Below are 19,030 nucleotides of genomic sequence, written 5' to 3' on the forward strand. Positions count from 1 at the left end.
GTGTCATTTTTCATCCTTCTTTGCATTGCATTGTCATCGTCATGACATAATGCAAAAGTGTTGATCCTCAATAGGATAATCAAGTGGAAATTTCTCAAAAAAAATATAAAAGTTTTCAGTCAAGCAGTCACGTACACAGACATGCACCGAGGGCTAAAAGGAGTTCAGAGTTTAAAATGAGACTTGCTCAAAGATCGTACATCATTTGAGACTTAAACGATGATCAACTGATTTGAGGAGTAATCCAATAGTGGAGTCTTATCTACGATCATCTCATAACTAGTCATCAAGAAGCAACGTACTGACTTCAGCAATGCCGAGTCATTAACGAAGTTAGTTTACAGAGCATTGAGGGGCATCAGTTCCAAATATGAAGATTCAAGATGAAGCATTGAGTTTAACGATAGTGCAATATTCAAGACTGAAATGATGATTCATTGATCCAAAGAGTAATCCAACAGTAGATTCTTATCTACGATCATCTAATCGCTAGGAGCGACGCACTGACTTTCGCACTGACTTCCACTTAAGATGTAACGAACGAAAAACTTCATTAGATTAAGTAGGATGTAAAAAACAAAACTGTAAAGCGGCTCACCCATCATATTCCTTGAATCCTTGTAAATTCCGAGTTTGCATATACAGTAATCAAAGTAGCAACCAATTGTGCAATAACAAAGGCAGTGACCAGTAACAGTTCGGGACAGATGCTCAACATAAGACCAACAACATGATCTAGTAAAAAAATTAGAGATTGTCTCACAATGCTCACTTGTAAATATAAATCACACATCATTTTATCCTCCTCTCTGACTCTTATAGACCTTACACCAAATTTTTCCGAGAAGAAGTCGTTATCATGCATAACCCAAAAAAAATGACAGTCATCAATGCAAAGTAGCTTCCAAGCACAGTTCTGGTGGAAAAAATTTCTTTCAGTTTCCAGCTATCAGACAAGGGAGATGGCTTTATTCCGTCCTTTGAGATTATCATTATGGTTCCATCATTTAGATTGACAATGATCAAAACCATGAATAGTGGAAAATTGAACTTCTAGATGAGAGCAATAAACATAAACCCAAATACAATACGGATAGTGAGGGAGACTGCATAGATAGTATAGTTCTTCATCCTTTGGAAAATGGCTCTGCTAGTTAACACCACACTGATAATAATGCTTAGTCTAAATTTTGTAAGAACAATGTCTGAAGCACTCTGTGCCGCATCAGTAGCATCGACCACAGCGATACCAATATCAACATTATTCAAAGTAGGAGCATCTTTAACACCATCTCCAGTCATTCTACAAATGTGATTCCTCTCTTGTAATTTCTTCACAATTTCGTATTTGTGCTCCAGAAAGAAGCCAACAAACCCATCTGCCTTCTCAATCAACTCTTCCATAGGGAGGGCGGCTATGTTTGCATCCTTGTCTTAACCAAGAAAAAGAAGCATATGGATACATGTTTGTTCCCATTCTAAGTCGTCGGTCTGTCTCATTTGCAATGGCAAGTTTATCACCCTTAATCATCTTGATATTGATACCAAGATTAAGAGCTCTATGAATGGTCTCTACACTGTCATGCCTTGAAAGACCAAACAGAGGGTTAAATCTGTTCAGGAACACATTTGCTTGGTCGATGCCAGTTACCATTTGAATCAAGCAAGAATTCCAACAACAGCAGCATAAATGGTATTTTGATTTTCAGTTCTAGAGGTTTTTGTTGCAAGCATGACAACATGCTCCTTATCGACATCCTTTGCAAACACCTCAATCAAGTTTTTATTAACACTCACTTTGTTAAGAGTTAATTTTCTCATCTTATCACTACAAAGGAAATCTATACCGATTATTTATTCAATGGCAGACATTCGCTTGGTAATAGAACCCTGTTGAGACAACTTGTGAGATTCGATTTCTATGGGTATCATTTTAAAGGACTAGGATTCAAGATGAAGTGACGATCCACTACAAACTCAACCATCTAAGCGAAGGCATGTCTGTAAAGTAGACTGTCTTATGAAAGCTTTTTTTTTTAAAAAAAAATTGTTCTATGATATTCATCATTGGGATCAACATTTTTGCATTTTCATCTACATTTACATCTTTTCATTTTACCATCTGCATTTGCATCTCCGCATTCTGCATGATGCATTGCATTTCAGAGGATCATCAATTTTGCATCTGTATTTGTACCTTCGTATTCTACATGATGCATTGCATTTAAGAGGATCATCAGTTTTTGCATCTGTATTTGCATCTTCGCATTCTGCATGATGAATTGCATTTCATAGGATCATCAATTTTGCATCTGCATTTGCATATTTGCATTCTACATGATCATCATAAGTAAAAAAGGTGTTGATTAACCATGTAATCATCAGATTAGAAGAGTGATCATTGAAATGGAAAATAATTTTCATAATAATGAAGAACCCAATCCGACGGTTCGAGCTTAGTCTGAAAAAACACAAAGGGCGAGAGGAGACAGTTTTCCTGAGGATTATGTATCACAGATGTCCACAGATGTCAATGTCAGTTTCAAACAGAATGATCTACAAGAGCTGATAGAGATTTGGGAAGTAGTTACCAAACAAATTTCACAAGAAATATGGTGATATGGTCTATATTCTCTGCATAAAGATAGATGAATTGATCCTTAAAGCTCTGGTCGGATGTAGGAATTCCACAAACAACTACTAACACCAATAATATATGAGTATATTGCTTTATTCAATTTTGAGAGCCTCCAGGTGGATGGAATTCATTTTAGACATCCAAAATTCCAATCATTCAAAAGCAAGATTCTGAAGATTACGAATAGAGTTGAAGATTGGATAGAAGAACACATTCAACCAAAAGCGAGTGTCTTTCTTTGACATTATCTCAAGAAGATTTCTTTAACAAATTGGAGAGAGGTATAAATCTTTTACCAGTTACATTGGCATATATATTTCGATCATTAAATGATTTCCATAGATTGGAGGGAAGGCGATTCAGAGGTTGCACTCAACAACTCATTATCTTGATTCAGATTTCTGGAAAGAATATAAAGTTGTTGGGATCATGTCTGAGATCATGGAACTAAATAAAAATGCCAAACTGCATTCACAGATTGATCTCTCTTGTAAAGATGAAAGTTCTTTTGGAAGAATGGAACTCTTTCTAAAAATTGTTACTTTTGGAAATCGATACCTTTTGCATTTGCATTATGCATTGCATTCATTCAAGCATTTTTGCATACATCATTTATAAAAACATGTAATTAATATGTGGAGGATTTGATGAAGTGGTCCTAACCATGTGATACAACATGAAAACAATAAGTTAAAATCAGTACAGTTGGAGCTTGTTCAGCTGGTTATAGGACTGAGCCTTCCAGAATGATCTAAGAAAAGAGTCCTCATATCTCGAGTGCTACGATGTTGATATCATGTATAGTTACCACATGGGAAGCTACAAACATTCCACTGAGAATTGTAAAGCACTGAAGCGCAATATCTAGAACGTGATGGATTCAGGGGCATGAACAATCGAAGAATGATAGGGGCATGGAATCTACCACATTGCAATGAGAGCATTGTTTTGTTTGAACATGTTTTTGTTATGTCTTTTATATTTGTTTAATCTTTAAAACGATTGAATTTATGCTACCTTCTAAGGTGAAATAATTGAGCAAATTTTAATATTTAGTTCTTCAAAAATCGAATGAATTAAGGATTCTTTTAATTGTTCAAGAATTACAGATTTTTTGACATATGGCAAGATCAGACCTTTCTTATCATGTCCAAAAAAAATCCCTCGATTCTTTACCTAGAATAATCCATGGAGATACAAAGAGTCATACACATATCGATACCTTTCAGTCAATAAAGTCACACCATCATCTTTTTAGACTTAAAACCAATATTTTTTACCAATAAAACCTAAGGCATTGAGTACAAGATGTTCACTTGAGCATGAACCTTCCTACCATAAGACATGAGGGCATTTCGCATCAATTTTCTGAAGTTGAGCTTGTACAATTGAGACATGCTGGGAGCAAGAAGCAGAAAGGAGAATTACTTCAAAATAATTCTATCATGCATTAATTACATTGTTTTCATGTGAATAAAACTTAATCCTGAAAATCTATCCCCCTAGGGATACCTCTTGTGCGATGACTTTTGTGTATAAGATGATGAACGACTTTATTTCATTTATCCATATATGTATGTATATATATATATATATATATATCCTTTGTTGTCCTCTTTTGAGCCTATATTATTTTTTCTTCTGATTCAACCATAACCAATGATCACCCTCCACACATGGGGGGTAAGGTTGAAGAAATCTGCTCACATGAGTGAAGACATCAATCCAGAGAAGATACCAAAAGGTAAACCAAGTGTCAAGTGTGAAGATCCAATTAGAACAAAAAGAGAAAAGAAAAAAAAATTAAAGCAAAGAGAATAAATAAGAGCAATAAGAGCAAAAAAAAGAAAAGAAAAAATAAAATAAAAAATAAAAGAAAAAAGAACAAAAGAACAAAAAAAGAAAAAGCAAAAAGAAAAAGGGACGATAATCGACTCAAATGACACATCGAGCTTTAAATCATGAGATTGATCAAGCACAATCATTCCAGAATCACTTCACTCGAAGATCATGGAGCATCTAGAGAACATCAAGATAAATACATATGAGCATATTCAAATTGAGCAAGACAGGATTGAAGGCATCATAATGAATTAATCCTTGGTTCAATACCCTTAAGCACTTTTTGGGCCTACTTATCCATTTCTTTCATAATCATGAACCATGGCGTACATTACGTGCCTTAAAAAGTCTCTTCTAATCATACATGGATTTCTAAACAGAAGAGACTATCTTCATATTTCATATCGCACATCAGGATTAATCTTCATTTGCAAAAAGGTTTTCTAAAATATTTAAGGCATGATAGAGAAAAATAACAAAGGGGGTTCAAGACGTAAATTTTGAATGACATTTTGAAACCAACAGAGGATTCGAGTTGGAAACCTGAAAAGGTGACTAGAATATAAAAATGGTACAGCTGAGGCGATTGCACAAATTCCTTGATAAGGCATTGCACAATCCGAGTGTGATCATGAGAGTTGGGAGTCAGAGAACACTTCCATTAGAGGAGCATACAAGTTATCCCATCAAATCAGTGAACATCAAAGAAATAAGAATGCCAAACCATTGACCAATCACAATAACCTGAGACATTTTACCCTTTCCTTACCTAACCATTTCCCAAAGATAGATTTGATCTTAACATTTGTCAAAAACTATAATTTATTGAAGGATTAACAGTGTAATTAATTCTTTGATATCCAATGAAATATAGTTTTATGATTTGTCACAATTGTAAAACCTAGAAATGAGCAATATTTTCAAATCTTTGATTAAACATTTTTCAAAACTCTTCTAATTGATATTTCAGATCTTGAAAATAGAAGAAGAAGAAAAACACTTTTCAAACAAGGCAATCTCTCTAGAGTGGATCTTAGTATACGGCTCTCAGACATAAAGCTCATGCTTAGAAATAGTGGTGAAACGAGAAACAGTGGTGAAGCAAGAAACAATGAGGCACAATGGAGGCATATTTAAAGATTCAACAGTAAATGTTGGGGCATCTTTGGAGATTCAACATCGAATATTGGGGCATCTTTGGGGATTTAACATCTTGATACGAACTATCATATCTTCTGAAGGCATTTTCTCCACCAGTAGGAACACTATCAGTATCCTTTGATGTTGTTTCTCTCGAAACAAAATGTAGTATCGATTGAGACAATTTCTTTTTAAGAAAAATCTTTGAGTTTGTTTCTCTGAAAACAAAATTTTGTCTTTTTTGAGACAGCTTCTTTTGAAGCATCATTTCTGAGTCTATTTCTTTTGAAACCAAAACCTTAGATGGCATGCCGTCCTCATCGTGTAGGGACTGTGTCATCACCTGACCAGATTTCCTCATTATGTAGGAGATGTGTCAACCCCAGATAACCAGTCGTCCTCATCAAGTAGGAACAGTGTTATCACCTAAAGATGGCATGTCGTCCTTATCGCGTAGGAACCGTTTCATCACCCAACCATATTTCCTCATTATGTAGGAGCTGTGTCAAACCAGATAACGAGTGGTCCTCATCATATAGAAACCATGTTATCACCTTTAGATGGCCAAAACTCTTCATCACGTATGAGCCGTGTCATCACTTGACCAGATCTCCTCATTCTGTAGGAGCTGTGTCAACCCAAATAACAAGCCGTCCTCATCACGTAGGAACCGTGTTATCATCTTTAGATGGCCAGAACTCTTCATCACGTATGAGCTGTGTCATCATTCGACTTGATCTCCTAATCACATAAGAGCCATGTCAACCAGATAACTAGCCGTCCTCGTCACGTAGGAACTGTGTTATTATCTTTAGATGGCCAAAAGTCTTTATCACGTATGAGCTGTGTCATCATTCAACCTGATCTACTCATCATATAGGAAATGTGTCAACCTTTGATAAACAACCATCCTCATCACGTAGGAACTGTGTTATCATCTTTAGATGGCTAGAACTCTTCATCACGTATGAGCCATATCATCATTCGACCTGATCTCTTAATCACGTAGAAGCCATGTCAACCTTTGATAACCAGCCGTCCTCACCACGTAGGAACCGTGTTATCATCTTTAGATGGCTTGCTGTCCTCATCGCGTAGGAACCGTGTCATCACTCAACTAGATTTCCTCATTATGTAGGAGCTATGTCAACCTAGATAGCCAGCCGTCCTTTTCACGTAGGAACCGAGTTATCACATTTCCTAAAGATGGCCAAGAACTCTTCATCACGCATGAGAAGTGTCATCCCCTGACTAGATCTTCTCATTATGTAGGAGTCTTATCACTCTTAGAGGACTAGAACTCTTCAGCACGTATGAGCCGTGTCGTCTCCCAAATCAAACAAAAAATCTCAAAACTGGTTGTCCTTTTCGTCTTTGCCCTATTCTTGTTAACATAAGAATGTGCAAATAGGGGCAACTGTAGACACCCGTTTTTGTCTGGGTCAAAAAATATTATTAAAAAATATTATTATTATTATTATTATTATTATTAATGTTATTATTATATTACAGGCCACCATAACCCAGCAGATTACAACACTCAAACCCAAGGCCCAATATAAGCAAATCCAACACGATTCAGGTCTGGATCTGACCCGACCCAGAGGGGAGCCGAACTAGTCTATGTGATAGGATAATAGTTTAGGGTTTCTAAAACCCTAAACCAAAGCCACCACCAGCCTAATGGTTTGGCTTCCCCAACCGCGTCAGATCTTTCACCGCGCCAGTCATGCCGTCGAGCCATCACCGATGAGCCGATAAACATCATTATCATGGTCGACAAGCTTGCACCAAATACACCCAACTCATCCATCAGTTCACCAAAGTCAAAAACAAATCAACCTAACCCAAGAAAATCCGGGGATAATCTACCTAAACCAAACCTACTTCAGCACTAAAAGAGAAAATAAATGGAGAGATCGAAGAAGCAGAAAAAGAGATGGGTATCGAACTAGAGGGCATTAAATGAGAACAAAGAAAAAAATGATTTGGGGACTGATTCGAACAAAAGAAAACGACAAGAAAATAAAATAAAATAAAGAGAAGCAAATCGAACAAAAAAAGGTAAGAGAAAAAGAAGAAAAGAGATAATAGAGAGTACCTAGGCCGAGCATCGGTGAAAGCCGAGGTCGCCGGAGATGGAGAAACCGAAAGGTTTCTCCTCAGATCCTTCACTTTTGAGACATTTTTAGGCCAAATGAAGGCCAAACCCTTGCTTTGGGCCATGAGAGGCTTCGGGTGATGCCCACTTTTCTTCCCTCCGAAGCCGACATACGACGGCGTCGCTGGCCAGGGGCGGCCGACGAGGCAGTTGTCCGCCTGTATTTGAGAGTTCTCTAGAACTCTCTTATGTTCTCTCTCTTTCATGAAACGAGAGAATGAAATAAATGGGGATATTGGTAATTTTTTTATTTTATCCTTATATAGTGCGCTAGAAATGGCGTAGTTTTGGAAGGGACCTGACATGCAATTTCGTGCTTGGGTTATTCAACAGAGAAGTCCCTTGTACTTTGTATCTTTCTATTATAGTCACTAATGCAATTTCATTTTCTTTTTGGTTCGATCTCTCAATTTAGTAATAATTGCATTTTAGTCATTGGTATTATATTTTTGAATATGTCTGTGATTTATATTTTTTTCATTTTACTCACTGCTAGCTTTTGGGTTTAATTATTATTCGGCCCCTATGTTCATGTTTTAATGCAATTTAGTCCTAAGTATTATGGGGTTATTTACATTTTTGATGCTTGTATTATTTAATACTTAAGATTTGGGTCCCGGTGTATTGTGTAATTAATGTTTAGCCCTATTAGTTTCTATTAATATCATTTTAGTCCCTTAAAATTCTATTTTAGCTATTTTAGCCCTTCAAACTTGGTTAATTGTTATTTTGGTTCTTAAAATAATCATACGTGCTTATTTTGCTAGTATTTTGGGTTGTAATGTTTATTGATTTATATTTTAGTTCTTTATGCATGAATATTTTACATATTTGGTAATTAATATACAAAAATTAAAAAGAAATTATAATGTGAGAAAAATATACGAAGGTATCTCCCAACTAAAGGGAAAATATCTTTTCAAGGTTTTTCTCATAAATGTTGTTCCATATTCTATAATTTTATTTGTTTCACTTTTATTTATTTTGAGTATTTTTCACCACTTTTTTACTTTTATGTCATTCTATTTTATTTTATTTGGTCTTTTCAAAATTTGTGAAATAATAGTTTTGTGATGGGGAATCTATGGGAAAGTCTCCTAACTACAAAGGAAGTGTGTTCCTGAAGATTGTTCACGTTTTTTTAATAAAGTTAAGTGAATAAAAGGATCATAATTTAAATATATTTTCGAGTTTGTAATTCCTGATATTTAAACATTGTATAACCGTTTAGGTACCACAATTTGGGCGATGTGAGGTGCTAATCCTTCCCCACGCGTAACCGATCCATGAACCCATTTTAATCAAATTTATGGTAAACGCAGACCATTTTTATCCTAAAAACGATTTTTTCCAAAATTGTTTTAAAAAGGCTCTTTTAGGTATTCGACTTATCTAACCCAAAGGTTGACGACGACTCTACCCAATTTAATATAAATTAATCTAAAATCGGCCATTTCTCTAAAATTAAAGTCATAAATGTTTTTAAAACAATAAACAATTGTTCACCTAAAAATGGTTATGACAGAAGAGATTCTTAATATTCCTCTCTCAAAGTTAGTAAAAGTTGATAATCTTATTTGATGTGGCGAACACTTAGGGGTGTATAGTGTGCATAGTGGTTACAAGCTCTTGTTTCCAAATAGTATTGGGACTCAGGGTGATGAAAGGTTGTTTCGGTATATCTGCAATTGTGCTTGTTAGTGCAAAATCAAAATTCAAGTATGAAAATTTACTTTGAATTATATCCCTACGAAGCAATGTCATTTTATAAAACGTTTGGTTGGCAACCTTTTTTGCCCTAGATGTTCGAAAACAGTTGAATTCGATGTTAATGTAGCGCAGGACTGCATCTTAGCCACTTCGGTTTGGTCCTAGCTAAACTATGAGTTGCCTAGTGGTATTGCCTTAGAGTGTTTCCCTATGTGGTTAAAAGTTTTGTTCCAAAACTATGCATCAGTAAAGCACGAGAGATAGTAGGAACTATTTGGACATTGTGGTTTGTTCGTAACAAGTTGTAAAATGAAGGAAAAAGTACCTTCGTTGTTGAAGTGGTTACCTCTGTTAAAGTTCACTACTCCAAGTTCAATCTTGTCACGCTTCGCTTCAAAGGTGTCGTTTCAGTTCCGATACAGGTCCGATGGACCCTTCCTCCCTCCTTGTTCGTAAAGGTGAACTTGGACGCAAATTTCCTCGCAATAAGTAAAAATGGGTGGTCAGGAATTGTTATTTTAATGAATGATCACTTTCGTTTAAGTTTGATATATTTTTTTCACACTGAACTAAAAAATATAATATTATCACTTTAATTTTTATTTATTTAAGATGCGATCACTAATGATTAACTTTCGTTAGACTTTTAATAGATTGTTGACATGACACAATGAATATATAAAATTAAAATGGATAAAGTACACAAATGGCACTAGTAGAAAAAACCCCTTTAATGACGCGCATTGCGCATCATCTATGGGTGCGGATGACACACATTTGCCTGTCGTTGAAGCCACCAACATGAATTTAAGATAAAGCGCATTTATGACGCTCATTGCGTGTCATTGAAGCCCCCGTCACAAATGAAGACGACACATATTTGTGTGTCATAAATTTATGACATGCATTTATGACTTACACTGCGTGTCATTGAAGCACACATCATTAGAAAAGATGACACATATTCATGTGGCGTGATTGTATGTCGTAAATTATATATATATATATATTGTAGATTGACAAATAATCAAACTAAATCACATTTAATGCCTCATAATACTAACTATATATATCATATTATATATAATCAATCCATTTGCATACAATATATTAACATTAAGTTATAAAAAATATTGTAATCATATGTCAATACAAAATATCACGGCATAATAAAGTTTTCCATATAAGATACCCATTCTTTGCGAATATCAAACATGTCGACGTTGCTGGAGATGCAACTATTCTAGCTTCTTTTGCAATTTTGAAGTTGCTTCTTCAGAGTCGATAACTATTGAAACAGGCTGCGAATGAGCATTGGCTTCAACTGAACTAGTAGAAACATCGGATGCACAGTTGTTCCCGAACCCTTCCCAAAATTAGAGCTGATCACCTTTGGTTTCCACTCTTTATTTGAACCAACTGTTGATGACATATAGGAATTAATACTTTGCATATATTAATCAAGCATCAACTATCTTCAGGTGAGAACATAATGTAGTCCAAACATTTGTAAAGAGCAAACATTTTCATTTATGGTTATCAAGTCATCACCCAACACTAAGTAATATGAAGAGAATGAAAAATCAAGTAAATTTGTGGTAAAGGTATCTTAAGCTTTAAAAGCTTTACTTTTCATTTCTCACAGTTACACTGTTATAATGATGATTTTCATTCAAACTTGCAACAAACGTGCTACTGAATTCTATTTCGCTCAGAGGAAAAGGTGATTGATATCCATTTACCAAAATTAGTTATAAATTCCAATGATTATAAGGAGTAACATGGTGGGTATGAACTCTGAACATCCTTAATTAATCAAACAAAGGAGAACATTCACCTAAACTTTCCTGGTCTAAGTGAATTTAGATAAATACCATCTCTAACAAATAACACACATATCTTGATAACTTAAGCATCCATGTACAGTGCAGCAAAAAGCCAAAAATCAACTTTTTTTAAATATCAACATTCACATAGACTGTAATAACTTTCATTATATCAGTATGGGATGGGAGATTGTCGAGTACAAGCTAGACATGCATCATAAATCTTCACTGGACAGCTAAAGCTTCTGGAACCAATTAACTATTTTTTAAAACTGATATCCACTTCATTGATGAGGCCAAGTTGGACTATGTAGCTCAAAACTATCCATCTCAACCCCAATATAAGTTACAAAGAGAAAACATTGAACAATTATCAAAGAATGGACACCCTTTTAAAAAGTATATATGTTCCGATAAAGAAACAAAGGCAATAGATGCATGCTTGCAGAGAAGTAACACAGCTAAGGAAAAGGAAGAAACTTAAAGGGAGATTAACATATACCTTTGGATGGCTCTGGTCTGTATCTAGTTGTTCTGTATTTCTGCAGTGAAGAGATCGGTTAAAGGGTAATCAAATCCAAGCCTTTGTGTACATATTTAATATATATATATATATATATATATATTAATAACTAATAGAAAAGTTTATGCACCTACAAATGACTTTTAACATGATAAATTGTCAAGCCTTCAACTTTCATAAGCTTCAACACGCCCTTTGGAGTAGCTCCTGTATGTTGAAAATACCAAACAAATTAAAACATAACATATTTTGGAAAATGTTTCATGAGAAATGAAAGTAACGCACTTTCACTGCCTCCAAATTGGTTAACAACTTCAACAAAGGCTTCATAAAGTTCTGGGGTCCACCGTATTTGTGATTTTGCTGGGGCGTACACTAACTCTGTAACTAATATTAAGGCTCATCATAACAGTTGCACTTGTAGCAACGGAGACAATACAAAGACAAGACAATAGGAAACCTTATTATCATCACAGTACACATAATATCCATTTGCATTCTCTTTATCCTAAGCCAGCCAAGTCTCACATTAAGCTAAAATCTAATACTGTATTGAGGATGTAACCAGACCAGACAATACGAGAAAGGATATATGGACCACCAAATGGGTGCATTGAGGATGTAAACTAGTACTGTATTGACCACCTAATCTCTCAGTTGCCTCCACGACTTGTCTCCTTGCTTCTACAAGCAAAAGAGAAACATCGACATGTAATGGAAAAACATGATTAGTTCAATCAAAATTCAAAGTACCCAGACTCGAAATCATACGAGTTTTTATCAAACTCAGACAACAATACACTGTAAGAAGTACCCCAAAACAATCAAACCAGAAATAACCAACCTTAAGATAAGTAAGTGACACAAATAACCAGACCAGAAAACAAATGGGGGATCAAACCGTTAAAGGTTCAGAACAAAGAGAGATAGGGGAAGGGGACATTGGTTCAAGGAAACATTCAGACAGATCAAATTTTCAAGGAAACAAACATAAGTTCAAAAACGAAAAAAAATCAATCCAGATATAAATAACCTACGGCACAAAGATTTTTAGTTAGCTTAACGACGACCTTTAAATTTTCTAAAGTTTCATGATGACACTTCGAATCATGCCACGAGAAATCGAACGTAGCCACTGAAGAAAAACAAAAACAAACGAATAAATAAATATTGTTTCCAATAACACAATAGTAACTAAAAAGAAGTGAGTACGAAAATATAGTACCAGACATTCCAGCTTTAAGACAACCAGAAATAACATCAACAGATCGAGACCTTGGACCTAAAGTTCCCACTATCTTGGTCATTGCCGGGAAAAAACTCTGTAAAGAATACGAACAAATCCGTTTCCAAATCTACCAGGATCCGATCAGATTCCCTGGAAAACTAAAAACCCTAAACAGATTGACTTGAAAAACAAAAGGGAAACTTAGAGCCTTAAATGGCTCCAGGATTGAAACCATCCTGATTGGTTAGTCAAAAACGCAATTTCCTTCAAATCTAACATAAACCCAGAAGAGTTTATTCAAATCCAAGAAATCCCACAAGTTCCAGTTCAGAAACATTAGAAAGTAGCAAATCAAAGTTCTACCACCAAGCGTAAAAAATATGCGTACGAGAGGGGGAATATGGGTGTTATAGATGCATAGATGGAGTGGGCTTACGGTGGAAAGTGGATAGAGAAGAGGAAGTAATGGAATTGGAAGGAGCTGGTTGTTCTTTCATCTCTACATCTTGAGTCATTTTTGAGAGCCTAAAACAATTTCAAGGTTTAAACTGATTATCGAGGGGGATGAAGCGGGAATGATGAAAATAATGGGGGAAAATTAAAATACGACTCCTAAAGATGACACACTGCCCGCGCGTGTGAGTACTATAAAATATACGCATATAATATGCAAGTATACACAATCGTTCAAGTAATATAATGATGAGTGAGTATCGTCTCCACAGGGATTGGGCGAAATTGTAAAAGTCTAACCAAAGCTAAGTATTAATCTATCTATGTATAGTTAGTCTTTATATATACAAATGTCACGGCAAATGAAAATGTGTATGCTGATGGATGCAGATGAATGGTTTGATGGTATAGCAGATGGAAATGAAGTGGCAAGATAAGATGTTTAGTGTTGAAAATGGTGTAATGTCGAGGCAATGAGAGATGGTAAAAACAGTAAATAAACAACAAATAAAATGAAAAGAAGATAATCCTCACGTGACAAGCTTCTAATGGAATAAATGATAGGGATTGATTTAAGGATGCTAAACTTATTCTTCAGGTATATTTAAGCTATCTAATCTTTACTTGCTCGACAGGGCTTTCCTAAAATGTTCTCAAAGGAACCTAACAGAATAGGATACCAAGGCATCTGCTCTCACTCAACGATGTTGGCCAGCCTACCCTATTGATAAAGACACCCTTTTTAGTCGTTGAAATCATATCCTAGTCTCTCCCGAGATCTAAGGGATTAGGTTATAATATTCCTAGGCCGGTTCAAATCCCCTTGAAAATATTATAACCCATTGCTTATGAGGATCTTGTCTTGCAGTTCTCTCGAATACTTACAAGTATTTTTAGCTTAGGTTTCTCCCGAATACCTAAACTTCATCTAAGAAATGGACATTTCCACGCCTCTTACAAGCCTAGATGGTGAAGCATTCATAAGAAAAGCAAATAAAGAACCAAAATAAACTTAAATATACCATTAAAATAAAGTCTAAACATCCATTAAACTAACCACCGCCAAATAAGTTAGTTCGTGGTGGCATTCAAAATATCCAAACAGAAAGTCATGTAAATATTCGTTCCAACAACCCACAAATAAATATAAAAATAGTAGCAAAAAAGGAAAGTGAGAAGTAGCCTTCGAATCACCACCGGAGGTCTCCTCAGCCACCACGAACCACCTTAGCTCGCTAGCTCCTCTCGGCACCTAGCTCGCCAGCTCCTCTCGGCACCTAGCCGCCACCTAGCTCGCCACTTCTTGGAGCTTAATCAATGGAGGAAAACCCCAAGGAAGAAGAAGAAGAAGAAGAAAAGGAAATAAAAATCTGATTTCTTTATGCTCTATGCGTGTGCCTCTTCACGTGTTGTAGTGTCTCCCTTGAGGTGTAATATATAATAAAAATATATATGGGTAATGATGAGGTTGTTGGGTATAAAATACCCCTAGAATCACATGTAGTGCGTGAACTTTATCCTCCAGGTGGCAATGGTCCCATAGCAGCTCTGGCAGGAGGTTACAGCAACCATTTCACGTGCAGAGCCAGCCGTCCTCGTATAGTTATATCTTTTTGTCGTTTTCTCCACCAGAAATGCCAAGACATTTTAATCTGCTTCAGTAATGTGTGATGCTGCGACATTACTTCCCAACGAATCCTTTTTGCTTGCTATTCCCTGCACACCATAGACAAACTATACATTTCCTTCAAGCAGCATCATTAAGAAATTAAATAGCACTACCACCACAAATGCAACTATATGCAACTACATGATCCTAAAATGCCTAAAATGAGCTTTTAAACAAACAATAACTTAAGTGAAAAAGGACTTAAAAGTAGCCTTTTTAGGAAGTTAACACACCCCCAAACTTAAGCTATTGCTTGTCCTCAAGCAATGGATAGCAGTTACATAAGCAAAATGTCATGGCAATGTTCGACAATAAGACAGTAGGAAAAAATTGAATTCCAACCCTTAGAAAAATAGGCTTCAACATGTTAGACATATCAAGAATTCAATTACTTTTCCCTCGGTCAAGATCCTTTGTGGTAATGTGTATGTGTGATTGTGTCCAATCTATACTTAGCAAACTTAGACAATTTCTACTCAAATCCCCTAGTTTTTGTCAATGCATTTACTTATTCATTAAGCACATTTCTTTACTCCTTTTTTCTTTTTCTGATGATTTTTTGTGTGCAGTTACGAAGGGAGTCAGCTCATCACACCTACTCTCCCACACTCTAGGTGAAAGGGAGCATAACTTCCACCCCCGAGCTAGTTAAGTAGAGTCATCCCGTGACTACTTTCATTCACTCATATGCGCATGGCTGCCATTTATTAAAGAGAGTTCCAGGCAATGCCACGGAAAAGAGGAGTGTCCCTCTACAACTATGCCTAAGCATTTATTCACAGTTTCATATATAAGGGAGTTGTTTTTTATTTTTTCTTTTAAGCACAATACCATATTTCAATGCCAAAACTGACTAGAGTTCCTTCATAAAAATTTTTCAAATTTTCTAAGTATAGAGAACATACAAATCGTGTAAAAGTTTTTCACAAAGCACCAAGCCCTAGAGTGAGTTCAATCATTCTCAACAGTCATTTACATTCAGATTCTAGCCTAACAAGATCATCATCATCGGGTATCCTCAAAACATTCTATCTAACTTTCCTACCATTTACTGATGCCATGGCATAATACTACGCTAATGTTATCATGCATATGTCCTACTAAGAACACTACCTCCCCAAACTTAAGGGAAGCATTGTGCTCAATGCTTAAAGAGAACTAAACTAAATATAAACTAAATGGCATGCAATGAAATGCAAACTAAATGAAAATGAATGCAAGTGAGGTACCTCAATGTTTAAGTGGTGGTGTTGCCTTAGAGGTGATAGCAGCTCCTCGTCGGGTGTGCTTGCGAAGGGGTGCTGGGCTGGACTCTGAAGAAGTAGAATAATAATGCGCAATATTCTTACGTCTATCCGTGGTCTTGGTGCGTCAACCACTACGTGGTGCAGGAACGAGACTGGGTGTTTCTTCGACAAGGACAATGGGTGGATATTCAGGGGTTTCGAAACGGTGCTAATCAGGAGTCGGGTCATCAACTGGAGGATCTTCTTCATCTTGGTCGGGCTCTGGAGATGCCTCGACATTGAATGCCGGTAGAATTTCTTATGGGAAGCAAGGGAAATTCCGTTGACTGTGGGGAATAATTTCTTGAAACATCGATTCCACCACATCATCTCTATGCTTCACATACCCAAAGAAATTGCGGATGTCACTGTGTAAAGCATGCAGATGAGTCTAAGTCTGCATCACAGCTTCCTCGAGAGCAAGTAACTTTGCCTTGGCATTAGTTCCTGCAGATTACTCATGAACAGGGTCTTTAGATTTGGGATTTTCAATTCCCAACAACAGTGGTAGTCTGGCTCTAGTTATGCCCGATAATCCAGGTAAAATTTTATCAAAACCATTTTCCTCTACTTTTTTTCTTACGACACAGTAATAATTAAGTTAGGAAACACCAAAGCACTTACCTTTTTTCTCAAAAAGTCGTTAACTTGCTGAACAATAATGCGACCAACATCAATATGACAGTATACAATTATCGAATGTAAGAGCAGTAAGCGTGAAAGTGATACCGTCGTATTATGAGAAGTAGGCATGAGTTTGTGCTTAAGGAAGTGATTTCATAACTTAGCGCGCGACTGAAGACGCTCTTTGTTGACCGAGTATCTACTTGTTTGGCGCCCATTCCACTCAGTGTTTTCGAAGCATAAGTCCTCAAGAATTTCATCGTAGGTGGTGCTATCGACTTCATCCTCGAACTGGGCATGTCGGTCCACCACATTCTGCAAATGATAATATCAATTAATCACAGTGGGTGTAAAACGAATTTGTTTACCTCACACAAAAATGGCATGTTGGTTTGGCTTGGAAATATTTGTGTAAAATTCCTTAACCAACGAGGCATTCATTGAACCCGGATGGCGTGCGAACTTCTTCCACTTGAGCGGCGTAACAATGTCCATTACGTCAGGTCCCAAGCCACCATCAGTCTCCTCAGTAAAAATAAAACCTAACTCAAAGAAGAGTTTTTGGTTCTTGAAGTTTTGGAACCGAGCCTTAGCCTCCTCGTTCTCAAACTGTTGGTACTTGGAACCTTCGGGTGCAGCCGGTCTTGAGCGCACCATTTTCAACAGTTGTGAAGTAAGAAAAATGGAAAAGAAAGTATCTTTCAAAAGCTTTATGAAGTTTCAGCTATGGAGAGAAGAATAAAGAAGATGAAGAATATGAGAGATAAAAAGTAAAAGTTAAAAATGAAATAGAAAAGTTAAGGAAGAAAGAGAAAAGAAAAAGTTAAAAGTTTAGGAGGGAAAAGGAGTGATACGACGGTTAAGAGAGAAATTAGTGGGCGGGGGGTTATGCGTGTATGGGGAAGGAAAAACTACCAAAAGAAATGATGATGATAGGACAAAACTGTTGGAAAGAGAAAAGAAATGTCAGAAATAAAATAAACAAAATCAAAGATTATCTCTCCCATTAATGCACTGTCCTTTCCTCCATTTGGGTAACCGCTCCCTACACGGTTTGCAGCAATGTGGTTCCTACGAATCATATCAAAAATTAATTACAAAATAAAATAAAATAAAATGAAAGAAAAGGTTAAATTTAAATTTTATTTATGCACAGACACAAATTCCATGCCGTTGAATCGAATTTTGGTTCTCCTCTTAGCACGCTTCAGCATCGTGCAGACGTAACACATCCTTGTTGTGCGGTGGTGGAACTCCATTGTAGGCTTTCAGACGCTGGCCATTGACCTTGAAGATCGTCCCATTGTCTATTCTCTTGATGTCAACACCTCCATGGGGGTAGACATAATGCACCTCAAATGGCCCTGACCATCGATATTTGAGCTTCCCATGAAAGAGTTCGAGTCTGGAGTTCTAAAGCAAGACTCGTTGCCCCACATGAAAAAGCTGTGGCATCAGTTTTTGGTCATGCCACTTCTTGGTTTTCTCCTTGTATATCAGAGCATTCTCATATGCTTATTCTCTAAACTCTTCTATTTCATTAAGTTCCAGTAATCTTTGTTCCCCAGCTAGTTGAGCATCAAATTCAATCGCTTGATGGCCCAATACGCCTTATGTTCAAGCTCAACCGGGAGATGACAAGCTTTACCATACACTAGCTAGAATGGTGGCATTCCCAAAGGAATTTTCAACGTTGTTCTGTACGCCCAAAGTTCTTCATCCAACTTTGGCGACCAATCCTTTCGCCTTGGGTTCACCACTCTCTCTAAAATTTGCTTGATCTCTCGATTGAATATCTTTACTTGGCCATTCGTTTGCGGATGATATGCCGTGGCAATCTTGTGTCGAACTCCATATATCTTCAATGACTTGGCAATCAACTTGTTATCAAAGTGGGTTCCTTCATCACTAATAATATCACGAGGTACTC

The 19,030-nt window shown here is 36.5% G+C and overlaps 1 pseudogene; it reads right to left on the minus strand.

Moving 5' to 3' along the window:
• Nucleotides 1-482: 482 nt before the first annotated feature.
• LOC120177791 lies at nucleotides 483-1,654 on the minus strand (annotated as a pseudogene).
• Nucleotides 1,655-19,030: the final 17,376 nt, after the last annotated feature.

Source organism: Hibiscus syriacus, unplaced genomic scaffold (genome assembly GCF_006381635.1).
Source record: "Hibiscus syriacus cultivar Baekdansim isolate YM2019G1 unplaced genomic scaffold, ASM638163v2 tig00112319_pilon, whole genome shotgun sequence".
Classification (NCBI taxonomy): Eukaryota; Viridiplantae; Streptophyta; class Magnoliopsida; order Malvales; family Malvaceae; genus Hibiscus; species Hibiscus syriacus.